The 14184-nt window shown below is 42.7% G+C and overlaps 1 protein-coding gene and 1 long non-coding RNA gene across 6 annotated transcripts in view; one reads left to right on the forward strand and one right to left on the reverse strand.

The window, feature by feature from the left end:
* Window positions 1–14184, reverse strand: part of LOC310686739 — a 64467-nt gene that overhangs the window by 38625 nt on the left and 11658 nt on the right. Inside the window, exon 2 of one of the 2 annotated variants that reach the window (XR_014516076.1) lies at window positions 5605–5653. The exons of the other annotated variant lie outside the window; for it this stretch is intronic. This is a non-coding gene — a long non-coding RNA (uncharacterized lncRNA). The remainder of the gene's footprint in view (window positions 1–5604; window positions 5654–14184) is intronic. 2 annotated transcript variants of the gene reach the window in all.
* Window positions 1–14184, forward strand: part of TMEM266 (transmembrane protein 266) — a 103489-nt gene that overhangs the window by 11137 nt on the left and 78168 nt on the right. The window lies entirely within an intron of this gene.

The following is a 14184-nucleotide window of genomic DNA, read 5'->3' on the forward strand; positions in this document are numbered from 1 at the left end:
AACTGCTCTAGGGAGGTTGTTCCAGAGCCTGGGGCAGCCACCAAGAAGGCCCTTTCCCACGTCCTCACCTAGCATGTCTGTGAGAGTGGTGGGACCAAGAGAAGGGCCTCCCCTAAAGATCTCAGAGCCTGGGAAGGTTTGTATGAGGGAATATGGTCTTTCAGATAGCTTGGACCTAAGCCATGTAGGGCTTTATATGCCATGGCCAGCACTTAGAACCGGGCGATATTTCAGTTCATTGTCTGAAACTGGTATGAAGTTCAGATTGCCGACTTCTTGAGCTGGCAATACATCACGGCTGCCTGCGCTGTGCTGGTGGTAGGTGGGGAGCTGCCATGTATTGCCCGCTCAGATTGCGTGCTCTGTGATTTACCTTCACCTGAGCAAGTGGGGTGGGTGGGCTGCCTCCTTCCTGCCGGTCGGTTGCAGGCAGAATGACCAGCTGGGAGGGAAGAGGCAGCCTCCCCTGCTCGCTTGGGCGGAGGCCGATACGCAGGCCAGCAGCCACAGGGAGCACTTTCTTAGGCTTTCTCTGCCAAGGCTGAGGCTCGGCTGGGGAGGGAGTGGGCAGAAGCGCCTTTGCTTGAGCAAGCAAGCAGCCTCCTTCCCTTCCTCCTGGTCGCTCCCCCCTCCCTGCACACCCCAGCTGCTTTTTCAGCCTTTTTCAGTGTTATTTCAGACACCATAATATATCACTATATCACAATGATTAACTGGTTGATATATCATGATGTTGAAAACCAGATATCGCCCAACTCTAACCAGCACTTTGAATTGTGTCCAGAAACAGACCAGTAGCCAATGGAGTTGTTATACTGAGTAAGTCATCTGCTCCCTATAACCAGCTGCGGTCAGCATTCTGGCTGCAGCTCTTTGAGCCAGTTGAGGTTTCTGAGCACTTTCCAAAGGCAGCCCCATGTGGAGCACATCACAGCAATCCAAATGGGATGTAACTAAGGCATGTGTCACTGTGACCAAGTCAGACATCTCCACCAATGGGGGCAGCTGGTGCTCTAGCTGTAACTGCACAGTTGCACTCCTGGCCACTGCAGAAACCTGAGCATCCATGCTGAGGGACAAGTCTAGGAGCACGTTCAGTGAGCCTGTGTCTTAGGGGGAGTGCTGCCTGATTCAGCACAGGCTGAATCCCTATGCTGCCTTCTTACTATTGAAGTTGCATAAATATCCCATTCTAATCATTCAAGACAACTTGTCTATGCAGCAGATTTCAGCTTTGGAGTTGCTATGGAAATACCTTAAGTACTTGTTCATGTCTCTTCATGAAATGTCCTGTTTCAGACTCTTGAAGTAATCAAGACGGTCTGCAAAAGCTTCCAAACTCTGTTTTCAACTAACCATGGTTAGTTGTGTTATGTATGATCTCAAGCAAATAATTGGTTTTGGGAGCAAGCAAACTTCATAAACTGACTTCTGATCCTAGTTTGTTTCCCTAAATTACAGGGAAACAAACTAGGATTATAGATAACTGTAATTGCAAGTTTGTTATAATGTGTTGTTATGAAGTTAGTAAACTATTGTTATGGCCGGATACCAAAGGAACTAAGCCTTCTCCCCGATTCTTTAGCACACTGAAACAATCACACAGATTTAGGCTTCCCAAGTGCCTTTCAGTTCTACGAGACAATGAACTGGGTATGTTCGTAGCAAAAGGAAGAACGAAGAAACAGTGGGATCACTCAGAGGAGAAGATGGTGAAATGCAAACAGGGGACACAGAAAGGGCTGAACTCCTCAATGCCTTCTTTGCCTCAGTCTTCTCCGATAAAGAAAACAATGCCCGACCTGAAGAATTTGGAGCAAATGATTCAGCAAAGGAAACACAGCCCAGAATAACTAAGGAGATAGTACAAGAATATTTGGCTAGTTTAGATGTATTCAAGTCTCCAGGGCCAGATGAACTGCATCCAAGAGTATTAAAAGAACTGGCAGATGTGATCTCAGAACCACTGGCAGTCATCTTTGAGAATTCCTGGAGAAGTCCCGGCAGACTGGAGGAGGGCAAATGTTGTCCCTATTTTCAAAAAGGGGAAAAGAGAGGACCCAAATAATTACCGCCCAGTCAGTCTGACATCAATAGCAGGGAAGATTCTGGAGCAGATCATTAAGCAAACAGTCTGTGAGCACCTAGAAAGGAATGCTGTGATCACCAATAGTCAGCATGGATTTCTGAAAAATAAGTCATGTCAGACTAACCTGATCTCGTTTTTTGACAGAATTACAAGCCTGGTAGATGAAGGGAACGCAGTGGATGTAGCCTACCTTGATTTCAGCAAGGCATTTGACAAGGTGCCCCATGATATTCTTGTAAAGAAGCTGGTAAAATGCGGTCTTGACTATGCTACCACTCAGTGGATTTGTAACTGGCTGACTGACCGAACCCAAAGGGTGCTCATCAATGGTTCCTCTTCATCCTGGAGAAGAGTGACTAGTGGGGTGCCACAGGGTTCTGTCTTGGGCCCGGTCTTATTCAACATCTTTATCAACGACTTGGATGATGGACTCAAGGGCATCCTGATCAAATTTGCAGATGACACCAAACTGGGAGGGGTGGCTAACACCCCAGAGGACAGGATCACACTTCAAAATGACCTTGACAGATTAGAGAACTGGGCAAAAACAAACAAGATGAATTTTAACAGGGAGAAATGTAAAGTATTACACTTGGGCAAAAAAAATGAGAGGCACAAATACAAGATGGGTGACACCTGGCTTGAGAGCAGTACATGTGAAAAGGATCTAGGAGTCTTGGTTGACCACAAACTTGACATGAGCCAACAGTGTGACGCGGCAGCTAAAAAAGCCAATGCAATTCTGGGCTGCATCAATAGGAGTATAGCATCTAGATCAAGGGAAGTAATAGTGCCACTGTATTCTGCTCTGGTCAGACCTCACCTGGAGTACTGTGTCCAGTTCTGGGCACCACAATTCAAGAAGGACACTGACAAACTGGAACGTGTCCAGAGGAGGGCAACCAAAATGGTCAAAGGCCTGGAAACAATGCCTTATGAGGAACGGCTAAGGGAGCTGGGCATGTTTAGCCTGGAGAAGAGGAGGTTAAGGGGTGATATGATAGCCATGTTCAAATATATAAAAGGATGTCACATAGAGGAGGGAGAAAGGTTGTTTTCTGCTGCTCCAGAGAAGCGGACACGGAGCAACGGATCCAAACTACAAGAAAGAAGATTCCACCTAAACATTAGGAAGAACTTCCTGACAGTAAGAGCTGTTCGACAGTGGACTTTGCTGCCAAGGAGTGTGGTGGAGTCTCCTACTTTGGAGGTCTTTAAGCAGAGGCTTGACAACCATATGTCAGGAGTGCTCTGATGGTGTTTCCTGCTTGGCAGGGGGTTGGACTCGATGGCCCTTGTGGTCTCTTCCAACTCTATGATTCTATGATTCTATGATTCTATGATTCTATGATTCTAACCTATGAAAAATAAGCAGTAATTTGTGATGAGTAAATGAGACTGACATGAAATGTGATGTGGACAAGTCTGCACATGCCCTATGTCATGGGTAGGCAACTAAGGCCCAGGGACCAAATCTGGCCCAGTCACCTTCTAAATTTGGCCTGCGGACGGTCCAGGAATCAGCATGTTTTTACATGTGTAGAATGTGTGCTTTTATTTAAAATGCATCTCTGGGTTATTTGTGGGACATCAGAATTTGTTCTCTTCCCCCTCCAAATATAGTCCAGCCCCCACAAGGTCTGAGGGACAGTGGACTGAAAAGTTTGCTGACCCCTGCCCTGTGTGCTTCCCCTCCCTTCTTGCTCCTGCATATTCACATTGCCTCCCTTCCTTGTTTGATCAAGCCATAGTTTGCTGTTGCAGCTGAACTGGGCAAAATGTGTAGCCATACTTTCCTTTCAAGCGAAGACCTGGAACAATGGCTTGAAGTGGCTAGAGGAGTGGGAACATTTGGTTTGATCTCATCCTTAAGCGCAGCAGAACAAGCTGTCCTATGGCAAGAGAACCCTGTATCACACGTTCTTCATTTTGAAAGCCTGTGGGGGAAAGAGTCACCCACAAATAATCGTAGCATCTTCCTGCCCATGCAGATGAGGGGCATAAAAAATGAGGACCTATTCTTTCTTACCCAGTTTATAAAAACTTCCAGTTCACCTAGTCCTAGAGGCAATTCTTACCTTTCAATGCAAATAAGCAAGTGACTTTTTATTTACAAGCCAGCTGTAGATAATTTCCTGTATTAATGAGCTCCCCTCAATAGAACAGCCTGTCTTACTGTTGTTTTAAATCTTCAACCAGATCAAACTGTTTCATGCCTATATCTTCAGTGGGCAGGAGAAACAAACTGTTCTGTACCTTACTGTGTGTGTGTGTGTGTGTGTGTGTGTGTGTGTGTGTGTGTGTGTATTCTAAAATGGAAGAAGTTTCAACCTACTGTAGGTTTGCATCGATAAAAGTCCTAAGCTGAAGAAGTGTGCATGCACACGAAAGCTCATACCAAGAACTAACTTAGTTGGTCTTTAAGGTGCTACTGGAAGGAATTTTTTTATTTTGACTATGGCAGACCAACACGGCTACCTATCTGTAACTAGTCCTAAGCTCAGTTACTGCACTTCCAGGTTGCAGCAGAATTAAGATAAACCTTCATCTGTGAAACCTTGGGGAGGAACTACATTTTATAGATGGTTCTGATCTAGATATGTTTGGTGTGTGGAAATTGCTGTGTACTTTCTTCCGCTCTTCTCATCTAAACCTGTCCAGGCTGTTCTGGCTGGATCACAAGTGTCGCTAACAGGCGCCTGGCGCTATTCTTTGAGGTTTTCCAATAAAATGAACAGCTTGGGCTTCTGTCATCTTCATAGGTTTCCACCGAATTCTTTCTGCATCTTACTTGACTAGTTCTGAACACAGTACTCCGTATGAGATTTTGCTAGCACTTTCCAGTTCTTCTTGATATAAATTTGTTCTGGAGGCCCGGTAAAAGCTGTGGCCAGGTTGGGTTTAGGTTTGGCGCCACCTGGTGGTCAATAAGCAACATTGCAAGCTTGCAAAAATCAACCAACCAAACAGGATGCTGCTGTCTTGGCTCCTTCCTTCTTCAGTTTTTTATTCATTTATTCCTGAGACTCCCGGTGTTCACCTTTTCCCCCAGGATGGTTAATTCCTTGTTCATTCTACCTCTCCTTGAATTTCTCTGTGGCTCTAGTTCCTTTACCTTCCGCATTACCATTTCCAGATGAACACTTTCCCTTTAGCTGAGAATTATTTTGGCAAGCTTGCAATATTGCTCTTGACCACCAGGTGGCGCCAAACCTAAACCCAGCTTGGCAGCTTTTTCGGGATCCAGAAATACCTTTCATTGTTAGTATAATGGCCTTTTGATTATTGCTCTGTTCACAGAAGCACCATCAGGTTTCTAAACCTTTTGGTGTGCGTTAAAAAAATAAACTTTATTATCAAATATGCAGAGTTTGTTTTGGAATATTCATTTCGTTTGGCTTCTGTCTGTTGACCTTCAGTTCAACTTTCACTGTGGGTTTTACTGGTGCCTATCCACTGGTGCCATATCCAGATGTTTAAATTAGCAGACAATCAATTCTGCAAGAAAGCATCACCCTTTGAAGTTCTCTCTTGACTGTGCAGCACAAATAGTAGCATTGCCTGCTTCATAAATACAAAAAAATGAATATTAGTTCTTTGTTTTCCATTTGTTAAGACTATTATTTGTATCTCCCTCATTCAATTTGACTGACCTAAAAAAACCCCAAAGCTCACCTCACATCCTGTTTCAAAGGCTGCATTTTCAAAATTGAGACAGTTTTGATAACTCATTTTGATATGGAACTCTAGTGCAGCCTGCTATCATTACTTCCTAAGCCCAATATTTTTTATTCTACTTCTGGGTATCCACAATTCTGAAATAATATAAAATAATTATGTTTATTAGGTGGGAACTAGTTTGAGTAGTACGTTTAACTAGGGTGACCCAGATGCAAAAAACAAAACGAAACCAGGGTTCTTGAGTGTGTGAGAGAAATTTGGATAATGCTGAGAAGCTGTGCTTGCTGGCATGCGCTCTTCTTCTCTACCACTACTAAAGCTGTAGCAGTCCTGTCTTCTTATGCATAGGGTCACCCTAACTTTTAACAAAAATGCCAAAGAGCGTGTTTGTAAATTAACACTAGCTTCATTTTCAGAAGGACATAATAGGAGGTCCTTCTGTTTCAATGAGCAACTGAAAAGCATGCCTTCTGGGGAAGGCTGGGAAGGCTAAGCAATACAGTTTAATCTTCTTTATTCTTTGACAGGAAGAGGCAGGGCTCTGTGTTTGTTGCAGTAAACTGAATCATGATATTGACAAATTTCAAGCCTTCAGAGAGTCTTTCATGCGATGAGGAGTATTTTCGGTTTCTTTTTGTCCTAGGTGTTGGCAAAGGTGACGAGAAGTTTAACCCTGCTTCTTTCTGAGGACTCCAATAAAAGTTTTTAAAACTTTTATTTTAAAATAAGAGTTGTCCTTTCAGGACACTCATTAAAACAGGATGCACACCACTTAGATGAAAGCAGATAAGTTGTAGATACCGCATTTTTCGCTCTATAAGACGCACCAGACCACAAGACGCACCTAGTTTTTGGAGGAGGAAAACAAGAAAAAAAATATTCTGAATCTCAGAAGCCAGAATAGCAAGAGGGATCGCTGCGCAGTGAAAGCAGTAATCCCTCGTGCTGTTCTGGCTTCTGGGATATCTGTGCAGCCTACATTCGCTCCATAAGACGCACACACATTTCTCCTTCCTTTTTAGGAAGGGAAAAGTGAGTCTTATATAGCAGAAAATATGGTAAATAGTTAGAAAATAAAAATGAAATGAAATTCAGTTAATATACGTTTTTTTTTCCAAACGTATATTAATAGTATATCATTTGGCTATTGAAGATTTTTGTTCTTTCCTTTTGTTCTTTGCTGGCTACCCCTCTTTCTTGCCTTCTAGTACTACTATATGGGCAGTCTTCAGAAGTACTGCAGATCAACAAACAGAACTTGGCTGTTGCATTTCAACAAATCTTTTGGAGAGACGTGAGCAGGCATCCCGGACTTCCTTTGAAGTTCTTGCTGTAGCCAAAACAAGAATGCTTAAGAGGCAGAGGGCTTCTCAAGTTAGAATTTTTCAAGGTAAACCAGAAGTGGGTTGCCTCTACAGAATGCTAGCATGCCCTCCTTAGTTGAGTGTTCTTTTCTGAAATGAAAAAGCCTCACATACTTCAGCTTTTTCTCATGGGCTCACACCTTGATCAGAAGGAGAGTGGCACAACCTGGGATCTTGCCACTGGGTGCAAACTTCCTTACTTTGCCGTCTTAGAACTTTAACATACTGTAGCTGGAGCTTCTCTTGTGCTCTTTGACAGCAACATCTATTTCTCCTAATGATGATAATAATAATAATAATAATAATAATAATAATAATAATAATAATAATAATTTTATTACTGATACCCTTCCCATCTGGCTGGGTTTCCCCATCCAAGATATTCAAGGTATGTGAACTCACTGTTTTTGTGTTTTCTCCTTGCTCTCTGAGCAAAGCAAGTGGCGCTCAACTTTCTTGTTTTAAAACAGAGATTCTCTCTAACAGTAGCCAGATGCTGTTGGACAGATGTGTACGATCATATCCATTTAGAGTTCTACCTAGACCCCTGTGACAATGCCCATCTGTGCTGGCTTACTTAAAAGAGTTTAAGCATGTGATTCCCTGGCTGAAATATATCATTTGGCTATTAGCTTTTCTGGGTGTGTGGAGAGCATTTGTCAGGAGTAGACTGTGCCTTAAAAACCTTTAATTATACACCACAGCTTGTTCTTCTGGGGTCCAAAGACAACTCACTGTCAGCTGACATGTTGCAGGCATTCTGCTTATAACAGCTTGACTGTAGTTTGACTGATTGGTTTCTGTCAAGTAAATGGCAGCAGTGTTTTCATTAAAGGCCACGTCAAAATGTTTCCACACAGCATATTTGGATTTTAAGTGTCTTGTTCTAGAAATACTGTAAAACCTGGATGGATTGTGACGTATTCAAGGAAATTGTTAACAGGCCTAGGATGTGCACCTCACATTCTTGTCTACTTTCATTGTACTAAATGTCTGTTAGAAGAACTCTGCTAGTATTAATTTTGGGTTTTTATGTGTTTGGGGTTTTTAGGTATAAGTGTCTGTGGTGGTGGTGAGATGAGCTTAAAAGACATTTATAGTTCCAATTTTCAGGTGGCTTCCTATGAACACTTGAAGTAATAAGGCCACTATGGGGTGGGTTGAACGATGGAGTGGGTAGGTACCCGTAATTGTTTGATGCATGAGACTTATGGGAAGACGGACCATAGCTTATCTCCTGATTCCATACAGATTTATAAGTTTCTCAAGATCTGTGTGTGAGGGGGGTGTGACATGCCTTAACTCGGGAAACTGTGGTTTGTTTAAAGCTTTAAGCAAACCCAGGTTGTGGCAAGTAATGACATCTGTCTTGGTTTAAACTCTAGTGAGAACAAACCAGAATTTGAAACCATAGTTTGTTCCTGGTTTATTCTTAATGACTGGGTTTTAATTACAATCAGATAATGGTTCTGTGAGTTCAGGCAGCATGGGGATTTGAGTCCATTTGTTTAAAAGCTTCCATCGCCTCTTGGCTGCGGAAGGGAGAGGCATGAAGAACATGAGCCCAAGACTTGTGCAAGCCTGTGCTTAAGAGTGTGCTGGCCCACTCCCGTCAGTCTTGAATGCATTAATTACTGTGTCTGTTCCTCTCAAAGACCACAGAGCTTTGTTGTACAGCCTGCTAATGTCTTCCTTGCCCTCTGTAATCAGACTTGGGAATCATCAGGGTTAGACCCAGACAGGGCACCGTTTGGGTCTGCTGCCTTCTTTGCTTGTGTGCAAGACTGCCTTGGAAATATTCTCTAGTACGGCCCCAGTTTTGTTAGCTTGTAGAAGCAAAACTCTGTGGCATGTGGCTTGTTGATAGCCCCTTCCTCAAGCATCTTGCCTTCCTCTGGGATCATTCCCTAGTAACTGCGATCATGATTCCAATCTCCAAGGTAATGAGACACATAGAATATAACACTTTGGTACAGTTTCTTCAGATAGAAGATCAAAGCGTACTAATAATAGGCTAAAAATGGGAGCAGTTAATCAGATTATTGTGTAATTCAACTGAGAACTGAATGCAAATCATGCAGGCTCAGCTAGGCAATCTTGTCTTTGCAATGGGGAGAATTTAAGAATGGCAAATGGCAAAAACAAAACAAAAAATTCTTTCTGGATCTGAGCAAGAGTCCATCTAGTTAGCCTTCTGTTTCCAGCAGTGACCAGCAGTGTCTTTCTGGGAAACATACAAGCAAAAGCATGATTGTGAGAGCTATCTCCTGATGTTTATCCCCAAAACTAATTGTTGGAGGTGCACTGCCACTGAACCTTCTGTTTTAGCTGTTATGGCTGGTTTCCATGGATGTAGCTATCCTCTACACATTCATCTAATTCTGTTTTTTTAAAAGATCTATGCTAGTGGCTGGAAGATGAGTGATCTACTGGAGATGGGCCCATGCTCCTCATGCACATTCTCTCTCACCTCCAGAACGGGATTACAATATTGGGGAAAATGCTTTCTGTTTGTCTCCCTGCTCTCTCCCCCCCCCCCCATTCCAAATATTACCACATTGCTTTGGTTCTCTATTTTTGACTTGTAAGATTTTTAATGGAATTTGTGTTTGGTTCTTGTAAGCTATGCTAGCAACTCCAATCAAAAAGTGGGATGCAAACCTAATAAATTGGAGTGCAGTTCAGTAATTCATTTATGTGTGGTAGCCTTTCAGGACTTTATGGAAACATCAGTTGGCCCCAGATGCTGTGGCCAGATTTTTGAGTAGCACAGACAGTATGTTCTATAGAATTGCCAGACTTATAAGATCTTCATTGGTTACCTGTTTGTTTCTGGGCCCCATTCAAAATGATGCTTTTGATGTATTCCTCCACCCCTCAAGGCCCTAGAAAGATTAGGTCCCACTCCTGAAAAATGTGCCTCATGCCATATATTCATCTTTCTGTCCTGCGCACCCTGAATGACCCAAGGAGGTTCTTATGCCCCTAATTTTGTGCGGCAGTTGGCTGTAAAATCAGGAGCCTTCTGGACAGGAGCCTTCTGAGTTGCCCAGACCTTCCTTGCCTTGTGGACGTTGGTCTCTGCCTTTTACATTTTTGGGTTTTTTAGCTTGTTATTTCGGAAAGCTTTTAGCTAAGGGAATTTTATAGGTGAACTTCTGTTTTAATCGTAGCCATATTCCCTTTCAGATATAGTGAATTATTACTATTGTTGTTTATTGGTTTCTTTTTTGGAAACTATTTTGGAGAAACAGTTGCAGAAACTTGAGAGGGAAATTTCACACAGAACACTTCTACACACCGTCTTGAGCAGCCCTCCTTCCATCGCATGTTCTCCCATAATGAGAGGGAGCTTGTCAAGTTGGGTGTTCAGACCCACCAGCAGTGGAGAAAGGACAGATGTCTTGCAAAGGTGGTGGAGCTCCCAGTAATAATAATAATAATAATAATTTATTATTTATACCCCGCCCATCTGGCTGGGTCCCCCCAGCCTCTCTGGGCGGCTTCCAACAAAACACTAAAATACAATAACCTATTAAACATTAAAAGCTTCCCTAAACAGGGCTGCCTTCAGATGTCTTCTAAAAGTTTGGTAGTTGTTCTTCTCTTTGACATCTGGTGGGAGGGCGTTCCACAGGGCAGGTGCCACTACCAAGAAGGCCCTCTGCCTGGTTCCCTGTAACTTGGCTTCTCGCAGCGAGGGAACCGCCAGAAGGCCCTCGGCGCTGGACCTCAGTGTCTGGGCATCCCTCAGTACAATCACAAGAGTGAAAGATCTTCAGTTAAGTCTCCCTCCTTTTCCTGAGCGCAACATCCACTCCATCATGGCGGAGCACATCTTGATGGGGGGGAGGGTTTCCACAATTTTATGGCAGTTTCTCCAGAAGTTGCTGTTCACTGTGTATTTCCATAAAAACCACCCAAAATATATTTCAACCAGTTAGAAATTTTGCTTATCTACTTTGCCCTTTTAGGAAAGAATTATTATATGCTATTTTTGTTGAAGAGTTGCTAGGTTTATTTTTCTATTATTGGTCCAAAAGTTTAACCCAGACATCCCCAACCTGCGGCCCTCCAGATGTTCTGGCCTACAACCCCCATGATCCCTAGCTAACAGGACCAGTGGTCAGGGATGATGGGAATTGTAGTCCAAAACATCTGGAGGGCCGGAGGTTGGGGGTGCCTGGTTTAACCAGAAACTTTCTGGTGCATGCAAGGAGGGTGGGGTTTAGCGCTTTAAGAGGAAGAAATTATTTCCCTATCTCAGTGTGTGAAGAAATTAGTGCATTTTCATGCATGGTACAATTACCAGTAAAAATGAAGCAGTGGCAACATTTTCTCTTGCCCCAGGATGCCACTTGCTTAAAAGAATTTTCCCAGGCTTCAGTCGACACACAACTACCACAACTGGCAAAGTGGACACATTGGGAGTTTTTAATTTAGAGAAGAGTGAGGGAATGTGGCAACCAACCTGTCTGCCAATTGCTGCAGCTCAGTGATGACTGAAGTGGTGGGGGAAACTGCCTTAAAATCAGAGGGGGTGGGGGAATATGCTGCCGCCACTGCTTTTACTAATAAGCTCCCTGCCCCTGAAAACTTCATGACTTTCTCTGGCCCCCTGAGGAACTTGCCAACAATAATACCCTTTCAGGTTTTGCAGCAATTCTGGTGGGGGGTGATGGAGGATTAGGGTTGGGGGGCACCAGGTTGTGGGAGACTGGCCTAAACCATGGGTAGGCAACCTAAGGCCCCGGGGCCAGATCCAGCCCAGTCACCTTCTCAATCCGGGCCTGCGGATGGTCTGGGAATCAGCGTGTTTTTACGTGAGCAGAATGTGTCCTTTTATTTAAAATGCATCTCTGGCTTATTTGTGGGGCATAGGAATTCATTCATTTCCCCCCCAAAATATGGTCCAGCCCCCCACAAGGTCTGAGGGACAGTGGACCAGCCCCTGCTGAAAAAGTTTGCTGACCCCTGAAACAATCAGCAGAAGATTCTTAAAACGCTTCTTATATATTTTTACCTCTTGTGCGAGTAGTGACTCTGTCCTTGCTTCAGAATATTGATTTAGTTTGCACAGAGCCCTTAAATTTCTGTGCTTTCAAAAACTATTATTCCCTCTGGCTTCATTGCTTCTCTTCATACATTACCCAAATAACTAATGAGTCTATTAACTCCAGTTAGGCTTTGCTAATTGCAGCAAGATCAGGTTTTCACAAGTTAAGTTATGAAACTTCATCATGCCCCAATTATCAAAGCCTATTTATTCCATATGCTCAGGCATTGCTACAAATCAATTGTTCTATCTTAATATTTAGTCCTGTACTGAAAAACAGTAAAGCACTGGACATTCAAAACACAATTCAAGGAAATTTGGTAATGAAACTATTTTAGCAGAAGAGAAAGTTTTAAGTCTTAGATGTGTATTTTAGTTGTGAAATACTCTTAATGAGTCCAGATTATTAGGTAGACAAAATTGTATTATTGTATATACTTTCTAAGTTCCAGCATTCTAAAGGAAATTTCTCTTAATATATACATTTTGTTTTCAATTCTAGTACACATTTTTTCGGGCAAAACATTATTATTTATTAAATTCATGTACCTCCCTTAATCTAAAGATCACAGGGCAGTTTACAAGATAAAAACACAAAATGAAAACACAAAAAACCAATACATTTCCCCCAAAAACATTTAAAAGGCTATAGATGGTTTACTCAGTCAAAGTCTTGGTTGAAGAGGAACGGTTTCAGCTGACACCTAAAGATACGCAATGAAGGTTCCCAGCTTTGCCTCCCTGGGGAGAGCATTCTACAAATGGGAGCCACCACAGAAAAGGCTTGTTCTGTGTTGCTGCCCTCTGGACCTCTCATGGAGGAAGGCATTCGGAAGATGATTGCAGGGTCTGAGTCACTTCATATGGGGAGAGGCAGTCCTTGAGGTATTTAAGGGTTTATAGTTAAGCCAGCACTTTGAATTGGGTCCAGAAACTAATTGGCAGCAAGTGTAGTCGGGCCAGGATCCGTTCCCAATGCTGCACCAGCTGAAGTTTCCAAAGTAAGCCTCAAGTGACCGTAGTGGATCCAGGAATATCTCCAGGCTACGGACGTGCTCCTTCAGAGGGAGTGAAGCCCCAGTTCCCCCTCCTATCATGTGTTTTTGTATGTTGTTTCCACTATTGTATGCATTTATTTTAACATAGTACTGTATATGCATTTTTGTGCACACGACTTGGCTGGAAAATTGCATTGTAAAATTTGGAGGCGTGTGAATCTTGAAGGATGACTATGTCAGTTTGTGTACTGTTTCAAAATGAGTGAATTATGTATGTTTCCCTTTAAATGCAAACAGAATTGAATTTCTGCATCCTTAGACAATAGTAGGGACCTGGGTATCATTTGAGTATACTGTGCACATGATTTCTGTCCAGCATTACTCCAACCCATTGCAACTGTGTACCTTGCCAATAATAATAATAATAATAATAATAATAATAATAATAATAATTTTATTATTTGTATTCAGCCGATCTGACTGGGTTTCTCCAGCCACTCTGGGCAGCTTTGAACCTTCTTGTTCTTTACTGCTTCAGAAGTGTTTCCTTCCCCTTCAGAGATAAGATTGCTGATATCTAGACAAAGGATCTTTTTGGTGGTGTTGCCCCAAGACTGGAAAGCTGTCTCTGAACACATTTGTGTCTGCTGGCATTTAGGACACATGTTAGGTAGCTTTAACTGACTGCTGTTTTGTTGATGATTGATTTTTGATTTTCGTTTTTAACTGCTGTTGCTGCCTGTGTCTAGTGGTATTAACTGTGTAACTTTTTATCTCAGGTTATGTTTTAGTCAGAAAGTAGTGCAGGAACACATGCTCTGAAAAAGCGTATGTTCCAGTACACGTTAAAATTGCACATGTTGACTTTCCATGGCGATGAGGAGGGAGGTGGAACTGGTCTCTCTGCATTTGATAATGTTAGAGTAAAAAAAGATTTTGAAAGATGGGGAAGAATGAAACTCTCACTGCTAGGAAGACTCTCTGCAATTAATATCT

Source organism: Podarcis liolepis, assembly GCF_965112155.1.
Source record: "Podarcis liolepis genome assembly, chromosome: 9".
Classification (NCBI taxonomy): domain Eukaryota; kingdom Metazoa; phylum Chordata; class Lepidosauria; order Squamata; family Lacertidae; genus Podarcis; species Podarcis liolepis.